This window comes from Plectropomus leopardus, chromosome 22 (genome assembly GCF_026936395.1).
Source record: "Plectropomus leopardus strain MGB_pleo_1.0 chromosome 22, ASM2693639v1, whole genome shotgun sequence".
In the NCBI taxonomy this organism is placed as follows: Eukaryota; Metazoa; Chordata; class Actinopteri; order Perciformes; family Serranidae; genus Plectropomus; species Plectropomus leopardus.
In genome coordinates, this window is record NC_142197.1 from 5957274 (window position 1) to 5978158 (window position 20885).

The 20885-nt window shown below is 38.2% G+C and overlaps 1 protein-coding gene across 1 annotated transcript in view; it reads left to right on the forward strand.

Annotated features, from left to right (window-relative positions):
• The window catches only part of LOC121961393 (liprin-beta-1-like), a 126825-nt gene that overhangs the window by 37859 nt on the left and 68081 nt on the right, over positions 1-20885 (forward strand). The window lies entirely within an intron of this gene.

Sequence of the window (20885 nt, forward strand, 5' to 3'; positions counted from 1 at the left end):
AAGACATTTTTATACTCCAAATAGATATATTACACTCAAATTTTGGTACAAAACCCCCCGAAAAAATAGACAAAGTTAAAGTTATTATAGATTTGACTGATTTTTCTTGTTATAGATATCACATTAATATTGTTATTGTGAACTTTTTTGGCCATAGTAACCATGTAACCATGAAAAACTGATACCGATGCTTTACATGATATTATACTTACTTTATTTTTTATAAATTTGTATGTATACTTATTTTACATACTTATATGACTGCATTTATATTATGTTTAGCATATATACATACACCACAACAATCTGACTCATTGAAGATTTATTTTTGCAGTGATACTCTTTTATAGTGATACTCACTCAAAATTGTACCCAATAGGGTGCAAGGTGGCCCGCTGACCAGTTTTGTTTGTTGCATCATATAACTAAAGTGACATAACAACACTTCACCAATCACTGACTTTACTAATAACACTGATGTCACTTTAAACACAAAAGTCATTGATGGTTGGCTCGGACAATTTAAATTACCCCTACCTTATTAAGACGAGGTCTGTCATAACTCCAGATGCATGATGAATTGACTTGTTAATATTGTTGATATTAATTCATTTTAATTTTAGGCCATTTTTCTGTTCTATATGTAAAGAGAGAGCACTGAAATGTCTAATTGGCCTCAGAAAAGAACAATATCACCAAGACTCCAACAGAGAAACATCCTAAATACTTTGATGTTCAATTCATTTTACTTAATTCTCCACCAGCATATAAATATTAGAACATTAAAAACAGCGTAAAACACAAATTACATAACATCATTGTCCCGACAACATTGTTGCCTCCTCTGCAGGAGCACAGACTTTATCCACCCCATTTTCACTGGGTGCTTTTATTATTTACCTTACACTTCATGCCAATGGGGGGCACAAACCCTGTAGCCAAGGGAGGCTGGAAATTGCACTGGCAAAAGAGAGAACAACAACAGCTGCAATGAAAGAGTGATGAATACAGCCATGGTTACACCAAGACTTTTCCCTGAAAGACAGAACAATGGAAATAACCCAGAAAATAAGCAAAAAAACCCACATTCAAACCAGCGCCACATGATAATTTTTTGCACCTTGCATTTCTAAAAATGTTACTTATCCTCACAATGAGTTTTTGTTGTTCATGTCAATGCATTTGAAACAGCTTGATTTTTGCATTTTTAGCTCCAATGTGAAAGCAAATATTAAATATTCTAACCTGGTCAATGGGAAAAATGGAAATCCAGTGGGTCCATACAGCCTTTCCATGCATATAAAGTGATATATACACATGTATGCTGTACATTTTAAATTGATGTCAAAGTATTATTGGGGGTTGGAGCGTCCCTCTGCAGCTTTACGTTCACCTCCTGTGGACTCATTATGTATGACCAGATTGACACATTACGTGTCTCTCCATCTTTTGGAGCATTACCTCTTCTGATACATGTGTGTATTCCAGGATTTATGTACCACAACCTCTATTTCTCAGCCAGACCTAAAGACATTCATGATCTCCAGTCCAGAGGATGGATTTTAAAGATATTAGTGATCCCCCTGACTTTTTTTCTATCGACACTGTGAAGTTGACATTTGTGAACCAGAGTGAAATCTGTCAACAGCTGTTGGATAAAGGAAAAACAGGAAAACGAGATCATTGGTGGTTTTATGTAATCAAACCAACAAGTTCTTATCCCAAGTCGATACATACTGCCAGTTTGCAGTGGACGTCTGCATTTACATACGATGCTCTAGGTATCCTCTTGCATCTACTTTTAACATTTTGGATTGCTGTGATGTGAACAGAATCACATGGTGGGATGACGCTGCACATGGTTATGTTTAGGCAACAAAAGCACACGGCAGCCAACGCCAGGACTTCAACAAAATGCTGGCATGAAGGGTTAGGATTCGGCTACAAGGGCACAGATGATTAGGTTTATGATATAGAGGCCGGACACCGGACTTTTGTATACAAGTCAAGTTTGTACAAGTGTGGACAAGTTTGAGATCCATCCACAGTCCCTCCTGCCCACCCTATAGAGACCTTAATGCTCCTTATATTTGTGCCAGAGTGCAATCCAGCACTCAGACTGAGTATTTCCAAATGCACCCTCAGAAGCCTCCAGACTACATTGAAAAAAACAGTTATTTTACTTCACTGAACTGGGCAGCTATGGCTCAGAGGTAGAGCAGGTCGTCCTCTAATCGGACTGTCAGTGGTTCGATCGCCGGCTCCTCCAGCCAACATGTCAAAGTATCCCTGGGCAAGATACTGACTCCAAATTGCTCCTGATCCTGCATCATCGGAGTGTGAGTGCGTATGAAAGGTTACTGAGTAGCAGGTGGCATCGTGTACGGTGGTTTCGACGACCTGTGTGATTGTGTGAGTGAAAGCACTTTGAGTGGTCATAAAGAAAAGTGTTATACAAGTGCAGTCCATTAACCATTTGGTCTACTGCTGCCTTCTATCAACTATTGTGTAAGGTAAAGGGATGAAAATACTGTAATATAGTGTAACTTAAAGCTGATACTGATGTTTTAGGTGGCTAAAATACACTTTGCTCTGGCCCCTGTATACTACACTACATTGTTTAGCTTCCATGCCAGTAGATTTGGTTTATCCATGATAATAGTAAAGCAACATAATGCATAGAATAAACACAGTTGAAACGTCAGGTAGGTTGGACCACTGTGTTTAACTATATCTCTGAAAAATGTATAGTTACGGCTGAAAATGACAACAGAAATAAACAAGTTTGTAAATTTTACATATCTCCGCAATTGAAATCAACTGCCATTTTTCTACTCCGAAGTGTGTTGTTGCTCTAAATACTGCAGCCTGGATCTTTAATTAATCAAACCAAAATCAGCCAAAATTATATTGTCATCAAGCACCATCATCAAGTCAAAATTTAAATCTGCCCAATATGTTTATCAATATAAACAGTTTAGTTTTGGCTGCCTGTGTGGCTGCAGACTCTTGTTTCTGTAGGATTTAGAACGACACTGCTGCATACGTACACAGTCAAAGTCATCACTTCTGCCCACTTTAGCTCGTTTCTGATCACAGATTAACATCCTCCATCAAAAATTGTGCCCACTTTCCTATACGGGGGATGTATCACTTTTTTTTGCACCATGGTGCCTACATCACGAAGCTAAAACCTTAAAGCTGTTTGGCAGACCTTCAAATTTGGGAATTAACCAACAGAAGGGCAAAATAATCAACTGCTGTACTGAATAGGAGTTGGCTAGGCAGACTCGATTCCACATCATGCTATTGATATGAACCACATGTGCATGCAGCCTGCAGGTTTGGCAGCCCGAACCATGTGGACTATAATGTAATCATTTAATATGACGGTGCTCTTTAGAACACCGAAGGATAATTAAAACATCTGATTGGAAGCCACCTGTGGCATTTTGCAGTCATGGATTAGGTCATTATCCATACTATACCAAGCACTGCGTCGACCTTTCATGAAGCGCTTCTGTGCATTCAACGTATCTCTTGTTCCCAGAGTGTTTTATTACCCATGGCAGTTTATTCTCATCCTTGAATGCTTGACATGAGGGACATGAATCCAGAAGGGGCTGTCTCCTAGACAACACCACATGTATTGTCAGTAAACTCTCTGAGAGATTGGCTTAATGTCTTGAGTTAATGTCCTCCGTTTATGTTCAGAGTATTGTGGAGTGAAATAAACAGCATTTGTGCTGCAGCCGAGCCTGCTGGGACATTTGAGTACTGCCTCGAAAATCATCTCCGCTTTAAAATACATCTCAATGGCAGTTATAGGTTACTAATTGGAGTGCTGAAACAAAGGAGGGTGATGAAAGGTTAGTGAGTGATTATGTTAATGTTAACTTGTTAACTCAAAAGCAATCACTGCCCACAAGTATTTTCTCCCAAACACAAACGAAAGTGAATTTAGAGCACCAACTGTGCCTCTAAACGATGTGAATTTCCAATTATCCCATCAGGAAGGATTTATGTTATAATCATGTCTGCATTGCAGTGTTGGCATAAAAGGTTTGATCTAGATAACTCAGGGGGAAATGTTACCATTTGTTCTCATTTTAGGGCCTACAAGCCCGGAGAAAAAAGTTCTCTTACATTGAGGTGTATGGTTAATGTTTGTTCGAGTCCAGGCAACTACAACAAGGCTACACGAAGAAGTTTAGAGAAATATTAATAATTAAAAAAAAACAAACTTTGTCTGATAGTAAGAGAAGGACATAAAATAACAGAATCTCAGATCAGTTGCCAGAAAAAAATGTTGGTATTATACATAAAATGTCACGGATACAATTTATGCTGATACTTACACTGAAACATTGTTTTAACAATGCTGTGTTTGGACACAAAAAACACTTTGTTATTGTGAGGAAAAAAAAACATCTTGGGGGCACAATCCCTGCTGGGAAAGCAGTGATGTCTCAGTAAAAAACAACCACTTTTTATGCCACTGTCTTGGCAGGAAGCAATGTCGATGTAAAAAAACAGTGACGACTTGCTAAAAAAACACCCATGTTTGGTGCCCAAGCCACAGCTGGAAAAACAGCAATTACTCGCTAAATCATATTCGGTTTTAATTTTTTGCTGATCTTGAACAGCGGCCTCCAATGTCGACGGAGGCAGCTCGTGTATTACATCACTTTGATAAATTGATGTAATACATACGACCTGGAAAGGTAATGTTTTTTTGGTTTGCTAAAAGGTGAATTGCCAACATTTTCTTCTGGCAACTGCGCTAGAAAGCTCCAGGTGGCATCTTCAGATGTTTTGTTTTGTCCAACCGAAAGTCCAAAACCCCAAAATATTCATTTTACTTTCATGTATGACAAAGAAAAGAATCAAATCCTCTCATTTGAGTTATTTGAACCTCCAAATATTTGACAGTTTTACTTTGAAACATTGCTATATTGACAATTTTGTGACAGGACATATGCCGTTTTTATGCTTTAACTTATTTTAACCTAAAGCATGATCTTTTGTCTAAACCTCCAAATAGTTTTGTTGCCTAAACTTAAAAATGAAACAAATCTATGTTAGTCTATGTTAATTTTGAAAATAGACTGTTATGCATTTAACAAGCAGAAATTCTTCATCGACCAAGCGTCAGTAGTTGATGAATTGGGAGTGAAAGTATATTGGTTGTGTGTGAACTTAAGAAGTGGCCCAAAGATTAGCAAGAAATAAGTAAGTAAAAGTATCTAAAATTAAACAAACAAAACAAAAAAAACAAATTGCATAGTAACAAATACTCGAAGATTTAAGAGGTTTAAGTTATTTGTGAAAGGTGCTGAAACTGATGTCGATCCAGGTTAAAGGGTCAAGCACCATTGCAATTGTTTCATAACCTTAATTATGTCATTATCTCAACTTAAACCATGATCTCTTCCAAACCATGTCATTTTTTAGGCCCAGATATCTCTAAAAACTTAACCATGGCAGACTCCGATCAGAAAACATTTCTGTTTTTTGCAGCTCTGATTTGAATAGAGGGCAAAGACAAATGGAGGGCAATTACAAATGACTCATTTTGTCATTTAATTGTTTGAATTATGTTTTCCTAAATAATGTGAACAGACAAGTGTGGCAGTCAGTCATGTGTATGATAGTCAAACACTTTTTTCAGTCTCTTTTGTCTTTGTGGTGGCCTCAGTAGAGGTTATTTAAGGCTTTGAAATTGATTGAAAGCAACACACTGGCTTTCTTCATGTCTCATAGATTATTACCTCTCTCTATAAATCCTCCGTCTCTAAATCTGATAGAATTTCTCACTGACACTTTGAAGCCTTTATCTTTCCATTGGCAGACGACTTATTAGATAGATGTACTCGGACAGTTTTGTTCAATAATTGGTCGCTAGAAGACTAAATTATCTTGAACTGATGTTCACACAAATCACATCAATCTTGACTGCACCACCGAGTTTTTATACCTATTATTTAATACAGATTGTGGTTTTCTGACAGTTGTACTCTATCTTTTCTCTCCTGGTAAAACACCAGTGTGTTTTTATATGTATGAATACATTCATATTATACATTATACATTCATATCTCTTGGAATTTAAATTGATTTCCAATATTCATATAAAAATTGTGAGAACTCTAATTTGGTCCATACTGAGAATTTCTTTTTAGCAAATTAGATGCTTCCCACACATCATTGAACAAATAACTGGCTAGACAATGAGATTAGGAGACATGGGCAGTGGTGTAACAGGAGCACCAGACATGAATTTGCATCTTATGTAAGATTGTTAAGGTTTTAGAGATGCTTTCAGTGAGTCCAAAATCCACCTCAAGGTTAAATGCAGCAGAAAATATTCAAAACAGTGAAGGTGCCAGTGGAAATTTTGTAAAGGAACCTGTTAAAGAAAAGATTATATCTCTGTTTCAAACTTTGTCTCTGTCTGTTGGGATGTGCAAGGACAGAGTCTGAGAATGTCAAATGTCATGGTAAATGTCAGAGGAGTTGGCCACCAAGATGGCAGTGAGAGTGTTTATATCTCTGATGGAGAGTACATAATGTTCAGTTTCTTCTGCTTACACAGAGGGGTGGATGATATGGACAAAATCTTATATAAAAATGTTATGTCATGGTAACAGTATATATCATACTATAGTAATTGTTTCCCGTAGATGTTTTTTTCAAGTCCAGTGGTAAACACAGTAAAAAAAAAAACCCTAAACAGACGCCTGGGATGACTGATGGTGTGGTTGGCTTCAGTCCAACGGCACTGGGAATCAGCAATTTAAATATTTGCGTTCAAATTTTTGTTCACTGTATTTTAAAAACTTAAAGTGAACACAACAAGGAGAGGATGTCTGCACAAGCTATGTAAACCTACAAAATAATAGTACATAATAAGCAAAGTGTGCATAAATTACTGCTGCACTTAGGCTTTCTCAGCTTTGAGAAAAATATCACATCATTCTCCTTACATGTCTCAGTTAAGAAAAAAGTGAATATATGGGGTTGAATGTTACACATTTTTTCTTTTTGGATGGTGGCACTATGGTCATTTTGCTAACCTATAACCTCCTTTTCCTCACTGCACTCATTTAAACCTGTAATCCCCTATTCTGACAGTGAGAGCAACAACAACACAATCAACACTTGCATGTGTCATAGCTCGCTGTAGTTGATTTAGTAAAGCAGAATTATTGACACAGGGTGATTTATTTTGAAATTTGACTAGGTTTGCTGCCATTGTTTTCTGTGACTTCCTGCGTGACTTGCTTTGCAGCCTGAAGCAGTCTTTGTTCAGTCTTTAAATGCTGCTCTAAAACAGTGGATTAATTGTTTTGAGTGTCACATGACCAACACAAAATGCCTCAATTCACTATCGGGGTTTAATCCATGCACTTTGGAAAGTCTAGAGAAGCATCACAATTATCTTATTTTATCCACGGGTAAGTTAGCAGAGCGCTAATTGAGAGGAAATCTCAGGATGGCAAAAGCATGACTCGCCCTCCTCTGTGTCTGATTGGCTGTCTAATATTCTTTCCCTGAACCTAATCAATTGTTAAGCGTTCCTGCTTTAGCGCCCTGACCGTAGTCAGCGAGCACAGCGGAGATTTGTTTACCTCCAGGGCTGAAGTAACATCAGGGTTAACTCCCTTCACTTTAACCAGCAGCTGGAAAACAACACAGGGGAGCTCCGCTTGGTCTTGAGAAGCAGCAGCGTTTATTAACTGAAAACTGTGACTTGCACTGCACATTTTCTCCCAAGCGGACCACTTTTACTGCTAGACACTCTGTCACTGGACCATTTACATCATACGCTCACACATACACACACTGCCCTGTCACTAAAGGAGCCATGCCACTCTTATAACACAACCTAACCAATGAAGGCACGGAGTACTAGCCAAGGGCAGGTCATGACTTCTACCTACTAAGTTGAAAAATACAGTGTATTTTGCCGTCCATCGCAAACGTTTAGGCTTGGCGGGGGTCTCGTTGGCCTGGCAGTGTGCCAGTCTTTTACCATCTGGAAAACTCCAGGTCAGGCTCTTAGTGTGACTCTTGTGCCTGCTCTGTGCTAACTTTCAAGGGCGTGGAGGCATGTTACCTCTGATGTTGCTAAGCAACCATAATCAGCACGGTGTCATGGCCTAATTACAAGAAATCCTGCGTTTGGAGCCAATCATCCTCCAGGCATTCAGTGTGCATTAAAATATTATCTGTGGGACAGACGTAAAGCTCTTGGTAGCCCTAAAATGTTCACGTTCTCCACCATATTTACAGTTGCATAATAACTGTAGAAGAAGAAAAGATATATGTCAGCTGTGATTAGTTGTTTCTTGTCAAATGATTTGTGCTGCATGTTGCTGCATTCCTAAAGTTGAACTTTGTCTCCTGGCTTGGGAACACTTGTGTGCTGCAGTGGCTCGGCTCTCGTTCTTGTGAGTTTGCCCTCTGCATTGAAAACAGTGGGTTTAATGCCACAAAAAACACAGCATGGTTATTGGCCCCTAACCACTTAAATCCTAGATTGACATCAGTTTTCTTTTGCTTTGTTCAGACACCTTTCGCAAGCTGTTCGACCCTTCAATACCAAATTCGACCAAATTCAGTCAACACGGAAACCGTAGCAAAATGGTGCGAACCTTTTTCAAGTTAAATGTACCCTTGGATTTGCAGAGTTGCATGAATCACGAGATCATGCAACAGTCCAGCAACATAACCCGCCCCAGTCCCAGGAACAGTTCTGCGCTTTGAAGCCAATTTGTCTTGGTGGCCAAACCTGTCTGATAACATTTTGAAAGTCTAGAAAAGCTGCAATATTAAATCATTTTATCCTGGTTTAAGTTAGCAGAGTGCTAACCCGGTAGTTAGCAAAAACAGCAAAAGTCTCTATGTGTGCTTCCTCTCAACGATGTGGAAGATCGGGTAACTTTATAACTGGGAATTTAAACTTTTCTGGCTGCCAGCGCTACTGAGCAAATTTCAAAGGAATAAATAGGCCCTTCCTCAACAGCTGTATTTAAGCTGAATAGGCTGTATTTTCATACATCCACCAGCCTGCCCTGAATAGCTCCTGTAGTAGAAACAATATTGCAAAAGACACATTTCTACCATCGCACTCAACCGTCACATGGTCCAACCCTACTCACACAAGAGGCTGAGCAGCCGGCACACTGAAGTGTCTCTTTTAGTTAAATCAAGCAGAGCGAATACAAGAAGAAACATTGTTTGGATGAACTCATCAGCATTTTTTTTTTTTTGGCATAAACAAATGAACACATCAAATTAAAAAGCAGGCTGTTCATCGTCTTCACTGTTATGATGTTGTTGTGATATTTCGGCGAAAGCAGGCAGCCAAGGAGCCTCGTGGGGACAGACATGCTCTAAGAACATGGTCTGTTACGTTGGCTGACATTAAGGGAGCCTGCGAGTGAGAAATGATTTTATCATTAACATTCATGAGTGGGAACATGGGTGGCTTACAGGGTGCTGCGCTGCTGCCTAAAACAAAACACACCCTGCACGCAGCACCCAAACTGCAGCCGTAATTGATTATTTTGGAGACAGTGAGAATACATCAGAAATCTGAATTCATCAGCACAACTTGGCGAGGAGAGCCAGTCCTCTGTGAATGTCAAGCACACTGATTGTGGAAAAGAGAAGCACAAAGAAACACTGGGGAAAGTGTTTGACCCTAAAGAGCTGGATAGTCTCTCTCGGCTGTTTCTTACCAGTTGTGACTTCAGTGTGATAATTGCTCCTGTTTGTTTTTAGTATTTCTTGACTTGCCTCCCTGTGTCAACCACAGAGGTGTGATGTGTGAGGCTGGATCAATTTGTTACTTAACAGTTTGATGACACCCTGGTCTGCACCCGTAGCAGGCTCCCTAAAAAGACTGTTTGTGTTAATTATTCTCACAACACTTGAGGCTGCTGAAGCCGGGATTTGTTGGCTCTGAGAACCATTTGGCAGATTTATGAGCAACATGACAAGGGATTATTTTCTTATGTTTACTCTCTCCAGAGAATGGTTGCCTCCATCTCAATAATATTTTTTTTAAATGAGAAAACACTGAGCTGGTTAAATACAAGAAACAAAATGAGGAGTATAAGTGCTTACTCTCAATTGCTGGTGAAAGTATGAAAATGAAGGAGGTTTTTATACAACAAGCAGATGAAAACAACACTTGTAATGTTGTGGACTTTAAAGGGATAGTTTTTAGTAAAGGAAAAGAGAAAAAAATAAAGGTTTCAAGGCTGCATATAATAATGTGCACACAGCGCTTGTGTGGACAGGATTTCTTTTTAGATAAAGGACGAAAGTACTCAGTTAAACAAAAATCAATGTGTACTAGGACATATACTAAACTACAAATCTACCGAGTGGTATGCAAAGTATCTGTAATTCACTCTACATTGACAAACTCCAAAATTAAAATGCTCTTACATGTACTGAATAGTGATAAAAACTGATAAGTACTCTTACCTGATAATAAATCTGTCCTTTTACTTGAGTCACATTTTGAAGTCAAGAATAAGTAAATGAGAATACTTCCACCACAGACGCATCATATTGAAACATAAGTGGTGAAAAATGTTTGTTTCACACAGTAAAGTTCAACTGTAAATTAATCTACTCACAAACTCACCAGTTATGCTGCAAAAGAAAATAAAATGCATCAGTAGCTTAGTGGTAAAGTGAAAGTCTGACTTGTGGTAAACCTCTTAAAAAGACATTTTTCATTCCCCTCATGAAGCCGGTCTGATTTAATCACGGATTACCTAATGGCTCTTTGGTTTAATTAGGCCATTTAAAGGTTAACTGCCAGGTCTGCGCCCACAACAGTCGGACATCTTTCACCACCGTGAACCTCCTGCACCAGTCCTGTCAGTTAGACCTGCGACTGTTACATGGTGCCTTTTTTTCCCTGTCTGCTCTTTTATACAAATAATGAGTTACCCAACGCCCATTCCCTGCATGTCGCCTTGCACATTAATGCTTACAGACATGTTTTTCACAGCGGGTCTCCATAGAGATGCTCATATTTGTTCTCCCACTTTGTGGCACATGCATCCAACATAGGATTCAATGAAATGATTTTGACTAAAACAAGAAATCAGTACATTTAAGCTCCTTTTTATCTGCTTGCTTTTCACAAAAAAGATATGTCTAGCATGCAGCTATGCAGTTTTGCATCTGTGACATATAAGGAAGCAGTATTTCATACTCCATGTGGGTTTTTTAGACTCTTCTGTTATGTCTCTTATCAGTTTTATTTATTTCTTGTATGGACTGGTATCTGAAATAATGCTGCATTCAATTTATGTCTAAAGTTGGAAGTCTGACCTGGGAATGACTATAGTTGACTATAATCCAGTACAAAAAGCCAGGTTTCAGCCAGGTTATCATCAGCATTTAACTCAAATCACTGCTGCACATAAGTGCTGCCTCACAGAGCTGCTAGATTCACTGTCGACTCTTAGTCTTGTTAATGTCTGACTGGTGAAATTCGATGAAAATTGCATCTGATAGCTGATAGCCACTGATGCATGTGTGTTTTGTTGTCTTTTGCATGCTGTGCTCCTTCATAAAGCTTAGTTTATACAGTATGCAGGTGTTGTAGCAGTTCTTTTTATTTTCTTGTAGCATTTTAACACCTGAAGAGGTAGAATTGAACAAAAAAGAAGATAGCCTTTAAGAATTATGCTTGCCCAGCAGTTAATGTGCCGCATTTCTGTCTCTCTCTAAACTGTTGACTGTGAAAATAAAGCAAACTGGCCAAATCTAATAAAAACTAGACACTTGAAGAGCACAGCCCTCCACCAAGTTCAAAGAATATTTCTTGTTCCTTACAGGGAAAATTGGTTTGCAGCCAGGATTCAAACAAAATACATTAATACTGATGGACAACAACAACAAGACATAGTTTACGGAGTGGCTTCAGAAGTCTTTAAGCCTCTAAATCAAAAATACAAAAACAGATGTGAACAATCTGTGTAAATTAGCAAATGAGCAATTAGTGCATATTGACAGACAATGGTTAACGTTGGACATGTAAACAGCCTCAGGGACAAAGGAAATATTATACTGCTTGGTATTCAGAAGGACAAGGCGAAATGTTAAAGGTATTCTTTGCAGGGGTTGTCCTAGGACTGAACCAAACTCAGAATTATGCTAGTCGAATTGGATTTGGCTGTTCATGTTCACGTAAAGTTTGAACAGGCTCCGTGGGGATATTTTCACTGACAGAGGCCTTAATATAATATAGTTAAAAAGCTAAAAGCACTAACGATGGATCCCAAATGCGCAACAACATTTTTTGACGACACTAGATATCAACAAAAGCCAGAGATTAGATCGTATTAACTTACTGTGAGCTGTAAATTCACATATACGGTATTTAACATACTTTAAAAATGGAATAAAATTTCTCCTTAATCCTGCGACATCTTTTGGAGTTTAGGAGTCTCACAGCCTGGAGAATGCAGCTGCTCCATAGTCAGATGGTATAACAGCAGTTACTTCTGTATCTTTGCCAGCAACTGAATTCATTTATGTTTTCCGGATTGAAGTAAATATTTTAAGTTGGTCAACATTTCTCTTCTTTCAGTGTGGCTTCTTGCCTAACTTGATTGATGGACGTTGTTCCTCACACATAAAGTAATAAAATAAAATCCAACTTCCTATAGATCACGCTCAAAGTTCACAATGTTCCATGCTATAATAAGCCAGAGTATGAATTAGTCAGGTGTCTTTTCTTCTCGTTGTCTTTGTGTCACACTGGCGTGCACGCACACACACACATGCACTCTCACTACGGATGCACTCGGGGTAGGCTGTAGCTGATCACGCTGAGAGCTACTCACTGCGATGTTCGGAACAATTACCTCTGCCTCGCTGCCACTCAGGACCCCTCAGGTGAAGTCATTATCTTAACCAGAGGTTGCTCACTACAGTCACAATTAATTCACATTAACAGTGGAGTCTGGGCCACCGGGGCCATCTGGATCCATGGCTTCAATTATACTCATTAGGTCCTTGAAAAAGGACTGGTTTTTATTCCAGAGGCTATAAAGCAAGTGGCCACTTTGAGGATGCTTTACAAAAGATAAGCTAGTTGTAGGTGATGTTTGTTGGTAGGTGCTTGAAGTAATCTTCTAATTCAAGAGAGTCATTTGATTCATTTGCTATCTCAAAACCTCTTAAAACCGTGAGGAAGTCTCTGTGTGGCAGAATTGTTTCAGTATGTTATAAGTACAAATTGCACTCAGCCTGTAAAGATAACCATCTTACAGAGGACTGTTTTCTCCTACATCAAGAACATATATCTTCTATCTCTGTGGTTGTCATCCCAACCATTAACTTTATTTGATGACATTCATTTTCTCATGTTCAATTATTTATTAGATGCACAGGAAATTTGGCACTGATGGACCTCAAACAATGAATCCTAGGAAGACTAGGTTTCTTGTGTTACCTTTAGACGCCTTTCACAAGCGTTTAAACCTTTGAAACCAGAGAAACATGATTTGAAACATGTTTTATTACTATTATTATGCTGAAGTATAACTGTAATATTATCTTAATTACTCAAAATGTAAAGTTACTAAAAATGGCAACCATCATTTTAGATTCGGCACTTCAAAGCTGATACCTGATTTCCAGCTTGGCAAACACTTTCTTTGAAATCTAATAAAGAAAATATAGAAAGAAAAGGACCAGCTTGCCAGTTACTCATATATATACATATATATTTTTTTGTTTGTTTGTTTGTTTGTTTGCTTCATATTAATGCACACACAGCTTGCAATGAATAAAGGAGCAAAGAGTCTGCAGCATGCTGTCGGCTCTGTGGGTCTGCTATAGTTTCCTTTGCCATGATATATCCTGCTGTTTAAACACTGTGGTGAGAATCAGTGTTGCTTATCTATTTCATAGATTTTTCATGGTAGTGTCTCACAGTGTGTGTGTGTGGTCGGCTGAGCACCAGGCAGAAATATTGTCGTGACTCTTTATAGACTGCGGATTTTGGACAGCCCGTTATTTCAAAGTGCAAAGTGTGTAAAGTTTGTAGTTTTCAAAGACTCTTAAAAACAATAAATAGATTAATTCAGAGCAATATGAAGATCTGCTGATGTTTACACAGGCAACGTCCTTTTTCAGGGCCGAGGATAAACTTTATTAAATATTTCCCCGAGCAACGTTAAATACCAAATAAGGGCTGAGCAATATATTGATATTACACTAACATTGTTATGTTTTACAACAAGTAATTTTGGATATTGCAGTATCCTAAGTGTTTTCTTTTCCTAGTTTTAAAGGCTGCATTACAGTAAAGCAGCGAACGATTCCATCTGACGGATTCGAAATTTTTGTCTTAATTTTTTATGCTTGTGTTTTCGGGCTAGGAAATCTTAAATAATCACAGCTTTGCTTCACCTTAATAATTCATGGGTTTTTTTTTAATTAATTAATTTTTTTTATTTTACGTACTTTGACTTTGAAATAGCCAGTCTGACCTCAGATCACTGTATTGGTGATATCAGTGTGCAGTCATGTCTCTGTAATAAAGTCAATCAGCGGGGATGTTATCAGTGAGGCTTAACCTGGCTGTCTAAACAAAGAGCCTTATGTTAACTTTTTAAAGAAAAAAGAACATGAAGACTTCATGCACTTTTGTTTCGTCACTGAATTTACCATCAAAAGTGAACAAATTAAAACTTCGCTTGACAAGAGAGAACATGAAATCTTGATCATTCAAAATAAAACCATACATGCTCTTCCCTCCCACACACAGACAGAAGTGTGTGCTTTGCATCTAATGTATTCTCTGTCAGATTAACTAATCAATAACGAGGTGGCCGTGCTTTCACTCCTGCCAGGAGATGGGACTGAAATGTGTTGCTGTATAATTCATGGCATTTGATTTTTTTTTTCTTCTTCGCGTTGGTGATTTAATTTTCTAATCACCTCCTGCTACTCTTTCACCCTCAGTCCCTCCAAATATGACTCTCGGGGATACCAGAGCCGCATCTGAGTTCTGTGCAGCATTAATTATTGATTTATAGTGAACAGTAAATGGTGCAAAAGCAGATTTTGCAATTATCTGCCTCCGTTGTTGTTTTCGCCTTCGTAAAAGTGAACGCATACTTTTGTATTTTCCTGGTTTTATGAGTCTGATCATTTCCACTCCTCTGTCCAGAGATTACCTAAGTGCAGACATTCACAATTCAGTGGTCTTTGATTGAGCTGTTGTCATGGTTACCTGGATGTTCGATAGATACGGGGATGGACCGGGGAGTGAATCTCCCCCACTTCTCGCTGAGCTATAATTAAACACAATTTAGAACAAACCGTGGCGTTAATCTCTCTTGGTTGGTGGGCGGTGCGGTTGTGGGTACTGCAGGGATGTTGGAGAGAGCGTGTCAGCCCGCTCGACAAACTCCAAGGGAGATCCTCCGGAGAATAAACCGATGGCATGCTTAGACGAATGGTGCGATAACCTTGCATCACTGGACACAGTGGCATTAATTGTATCCCCTCTCTCTTAACCCTTTAATGTTCTGCTCAGCTGTTTGGTAAAGCACATTTTGAGTCACTATATCTTAGTGAAAAATATGTTGAATTGAACTAATTAAGCTATTTCTACCATTTGGTTTAGGGACATTATGCTAAGAAAAGCTACAAAAATACGGCCAAGTTCTAACAATAATGTCCAGTTACTTCCAATTACAGTAAAACACATCTCATCTAAAACAAATCTTGATGCTTTTTAGTGGCAAATTCAGTAAATTCTAAGTAACACTAGGATTCTGGCAACTACATTTCATTCAGCAGAAATAATCTTATTTCATCACATATTTGATGAAAGTTATTATATCAGTGTGATTTTTCACCATTTCTTAGATGTTTTCAAAGTAGTGTAATGGTAAATATCTTGAATACATACATGGAAATAATACTAGATGTGGTAATACTGCTAATTCCGTGGTCACAAATTGATATATGTTGGTATACAAACATGCAACAAGCATTATAACAGTACATGGTTTTTAATTTTTTCTTTATGTTTTGCCATTTTCATGAAGGGACATTTCGCCTGTTTTGTAGAGGCCTATAAAAAATGTGGTCTGTAAAAAATTAAAAAAAATAAAAAAGATTTAAAAAAAACAGTAAAAAAATAAAATAAAATAAAACACAATAAAATAATATATTGATTATAAAAAAAACCATTGACTTTTGTTATTAAAGCCCCAAATAATTAAATAATAATAATAATATGTCATATTTTTTCTCAGTGAGGACATTTAGGAGAGTTACATCATATAAATGCAATGTTTTCATTGCTGTCTCACATATCATGTGGATAAAATTTGATCAGCTTAGTTAAGCAGTGACGCTCTGAAGAGAAGAAGCATTGTGATACGACAATCTCATGAGTTTTTTTTCAATTATGATGTAACTGTAGACATTTCGGCAGATAAATGACTTGATCAGATAATCCCCAAAAGACCGCAAGAGAAAAGAGACAACAATAACTTGTTCATGTGTTCAGAGGAGAGCAGACGAGAGAGGAACATATAATCCCCGATAAAGTCACCCAGCCGCTGCGACTTTATTAGAATCCTGAGGAACATTTGACAGAAATCAACAGACACAGAGCTGCTTGCACTTCAGTGTCTGTCTACACTGACAACCCCCGACGAACACTGACGACCTATTCTTAAACCCTCGCCCACGCTCAAACACAGATCCATGAATGAAGCCGCCTTTAAAGGACTGCTCTTCTTCTCTTGTGTTTTTTTATTTTCCCAAGGTTAATGAAAAAAGGAACTGAGGCGCAGCGTCGGCTGGGTGGTTATTATCAAAAGACAAGGCTAAGATGCACCCTGGCGGTTGCGTAACGGTTGATGCTGTTATGTAACACCTGTTGTGCAAAGTGCAGCACCTGCTGTGATGGACACACATGATGTGAAAACTTTATATTCACTCAGAAAAAAACCCACCACAGATCATCTAGTAGTTTGTTCTCTATTTCCTTCCTCATGTATAGTCTGGAGTATGGCATTTAATAAACTGAACAATACTTTTAAGCACAATAAATTGATTGATTTAATTTGCATTTAAAGGGTAAGTTCTGTATTTTTCAACCTGGGCCTTATTTTTCCATGTTTTTGTGTCTAATGGGACCAATTTTTGAAATTGGTCCAGTATTGAATGAGAGTGCTGCAGAGGGCAGCCGTGAAACAGGCTGTTATGTAACCACTTGGAGCAATTGCACACAGTCAAATTACGTCCACTAAAAGTTTTTGGCACCGACAGGCTCACAATTATATTCAAAGTGTCTGACAACTTCATGGAAAGGACCCCCACAGAAGAGTTATATTCTTTTTATTTGACCAGAAACAAATTGGTAATGTCCATTTCCCATTCGGGTAGACTCCATTTAAGCAAGTAGTAATTTTAGCGCGTGTAGAGACGGCACATTTTTACACCTAACTGCATGAACTGATTTCAACCAAAGCAGAGCTGATGGTTGTTGGAACAGTGGAGAGATGAACCAAGATGTTTTATTGTTGGGTTTCTGTTGTTTCTATTGACTTTTATTAAAGTGTGTTTTATAATGATAAATTGCTGTGTATTTAACCCTTTGATGCCTAAGTTAATTGGCCTATTTTTCTTTCAAAACATGGGAAAAAGACAATGAGACACAAAAGAAGAAATGACCCAAAAATGACAAAATAGTTTTGAAAGGACAGGAAAATTACCCTTAAAAAAAAGAAGAAAAGTTAAAAAAAGAACAACAAACAAACAAACATACAAGCAGGAAAATGACCTAAAAAAGAGGTTAAATAATATTAATATTAATATTATTAATATCAATAACAATAATAATAATAATAATAATAATAATAATTTTTTATTATTATTATTATTAATTAATATTATTATTATTATTATTATTTACTAAAATTATTTTTTAACAGTTTAAAACAATAATTTTTGGAGAATTTCCTTAGCTTTTAAAAACTTTTTTTCTACATCTACTTATTTCCTGCACTTTGCAGAACTATATACAAACACACACACACACACACACACACACACACACACACACACAACCATACATATGTTATTTATTTTTGATTAGTGTAAAATATGAACTTTGTCTATTCTCTAGACTCCATACATATTTTACATCACTTGTTGATTCCTGCTTCAAACACACAGCGAGTCTGTAAGACAACCCGATGATGAAACCAGCACCCCGTCTTACCTGAGGCTCGGGCCTCCTGCTGGCAGCCGATGATCCTATCTGGCTGTCTGCACCCTGTGTATGGGCGAGCCGCAGAGATAGCGTGCCTATAGGGAGAAGCAGCTCATCAGCACATCACCTGGGACAAAAGGGCAAGCAGGGGATAACACTGTTGCGTAATCACAGCTAACAGAGACACGCTTCAGTCTCGCTCTATCTCCTTTTTATCAGTCTGGATTATCAGACTCGAGCTAATGGTTTTGGGGAATGGACGAGGCAGGGACCTGAAAACCAGCAGTCTAGGCTGTCAGGTTCTTCTCTGTTTAACTTTCAGGCTTTGGGAGGTTTGAGAGGTGCAGAGACAGAAATAGCAGGTTTAGAAAGGAAAAGTACCAATGCTGCAGGAGATATAAGTTCTTCATGGCTGATTTATTTTATTTCCTTGGTAAAATGGTGCAGATAAAGTAACTGTCCAAATTTGTTGTTGTTTTAAAAGGAATTGAAACTGAGTCCCCGTTAATGACCAACTTTATTCCTGATTATATTTTTGGTGGATATTGCAATCTTCACAGGTGAGCAAAACATCAGTTTGATCAAGAAATCAATTTTTGCTACCGCCAGACTGCAGGCAAATCAGATGTTTTTCTCAGATCAGATCTTTAGGATGGGCTGACCTTACTGTTATTGCATGTTTGGATCAGACTTTTGCGCCCAGACATCACCGTATGTGGTTGCTGTGGTAATGAGTGAAGCATCAGTAACTACGGCTCTTGACGTGGAAGCTCGAGAAATAGAGGTCAATCATTTCACCCCTCAAGAAAAAAAAAAGTTTTTACATGAAACTGCTCACAGCAAAATCTGTGGATTATTTGGACTAACCGGGTTATGATTTCTGGAAAGAGACATTGCTGTTGAATTTTTCAAATGTATGTTTTTGGCGCTTTGAGCACTAAAAGCCGAGTGTCCATTATGTTGCGGAGAATGCAGACATCTCCACGGCCGATATCTCCAACACTCGACAAGCCACACCAGAACAATCTAGACTGATAAACAGCTCTACACGTAAGAGAACAAACTGTCCCTTTAAGTCAAATATCGAAGCACTTCCTCCACCACTGCACTATGGTGGTTTTGTTTTTTACTTGGAAAGTAAAAGGTTTGTCTTGAATATAAGCTTGAGTGTTTTTTTCCTCTTCATTTTTTCCCTCTCGGCCCGAATCAAACTGTCACTCTTTGAGTCTGACTGACACTTTCTTTGAATTGCCCTCAATACAGCTAAGTGCTCCTCGCCTCAAACCTTCTGAGGCAGTTCGGTGTGGTATTAACAAAATGATGGATTCAAAATAGTCTTTTTGATTACTTTTCCACCATCAGTGGAAAAGTATCTAGCAGTTTTTACACACTGCTACACACAGTGTGCCATAAAATGGAAGAAATGTCATTTGAAGCCTTGCCTGCATATGTGAGAGATCATGCCTTGCTGTTAGATAGGTATGCAGAGCTATCAATTAAATATCTCATTAAGTCTTTAATATTGCCTAGGGCAGGCTTCCACAGAGGATCAAGACATTTGCTCTCCTCATTAACCATTCAAAACGACAATGTCTTTGCCTCTGGCCACCACAGTCCGACCTAGAAATAGCCAGCGGCATGGAAAAGTTCCCATAACGTAGAGCGCACACTACAGATTTTACTTTTCCTTTGCTCCTGACTTTGAAAAGAGTTATCTTTACTCACTCAGACAAACATGAGTCATGCCATCTGGAAGAGGCAACGCAAAAGAATTAAAAACCTCGCCACTATCAGTTTTCATTTCAGGCGTCTTGTTATATTGACCCTGATAGATTTAATTAAACCGTGATGTTATCCCACTCACTGGTGGATTATTACAAACATGAAGCCATTGGCTGTCCTTCTCTCTTGGATGCTTTTACTCTTTCTGATCCAGTCCAAAAAAAAACAAAAAAAAAAAAAAACCCAGCTATCTACATTTATCAAGGTCACACTGGACTCTGCTTGTGATGTTAAATGTTTGTAAGGGTGTGCATGATGCCCACTTACCAGAAGCAAATGTTGGCATCATGTCTTTCTGCAAACCACAAATATGTTTGCATCTTCAATACTAGCAGATCGACATTTCTAAAGTGACATAGAATAAGAGATGAGTTTGTAACGAGATGACTTTGCAAGGGTCAGCTTTTTAGCCACCAAATGTGGGTGTTTTTAAGGACTTTTCGCTGCTTTTCCAGTGGGGACAAGGGGCATAAAAAGTGGTTGGCTTTTAATGAGACTTTGCTGCGTTTCCTCTGAGGATAATGGCAAGAAAAGCATTTTTCTCCCAAAGACATCACTGTTTTTCCAGATTGTGGCACAAAAAACTTAATTTGTGGAAAAGAGCCCTCAGAAAATTCCTTAGCACTGTTATGAGTGACATGTTGCCGTAAATATGCACATTTCAAAGTTGATTTCAATAGTTTTCTTATTTATGAATATGATGCCATCAAACCAGTTCCTGTGAGTCTGTGACATCCTGTCACAACTTTCACAGCTGGTAGTTATTTTAAAGCCCTTCCCAAATGTCTTAAGAGTCATTGTTAGTGACATTTCGCCTTAA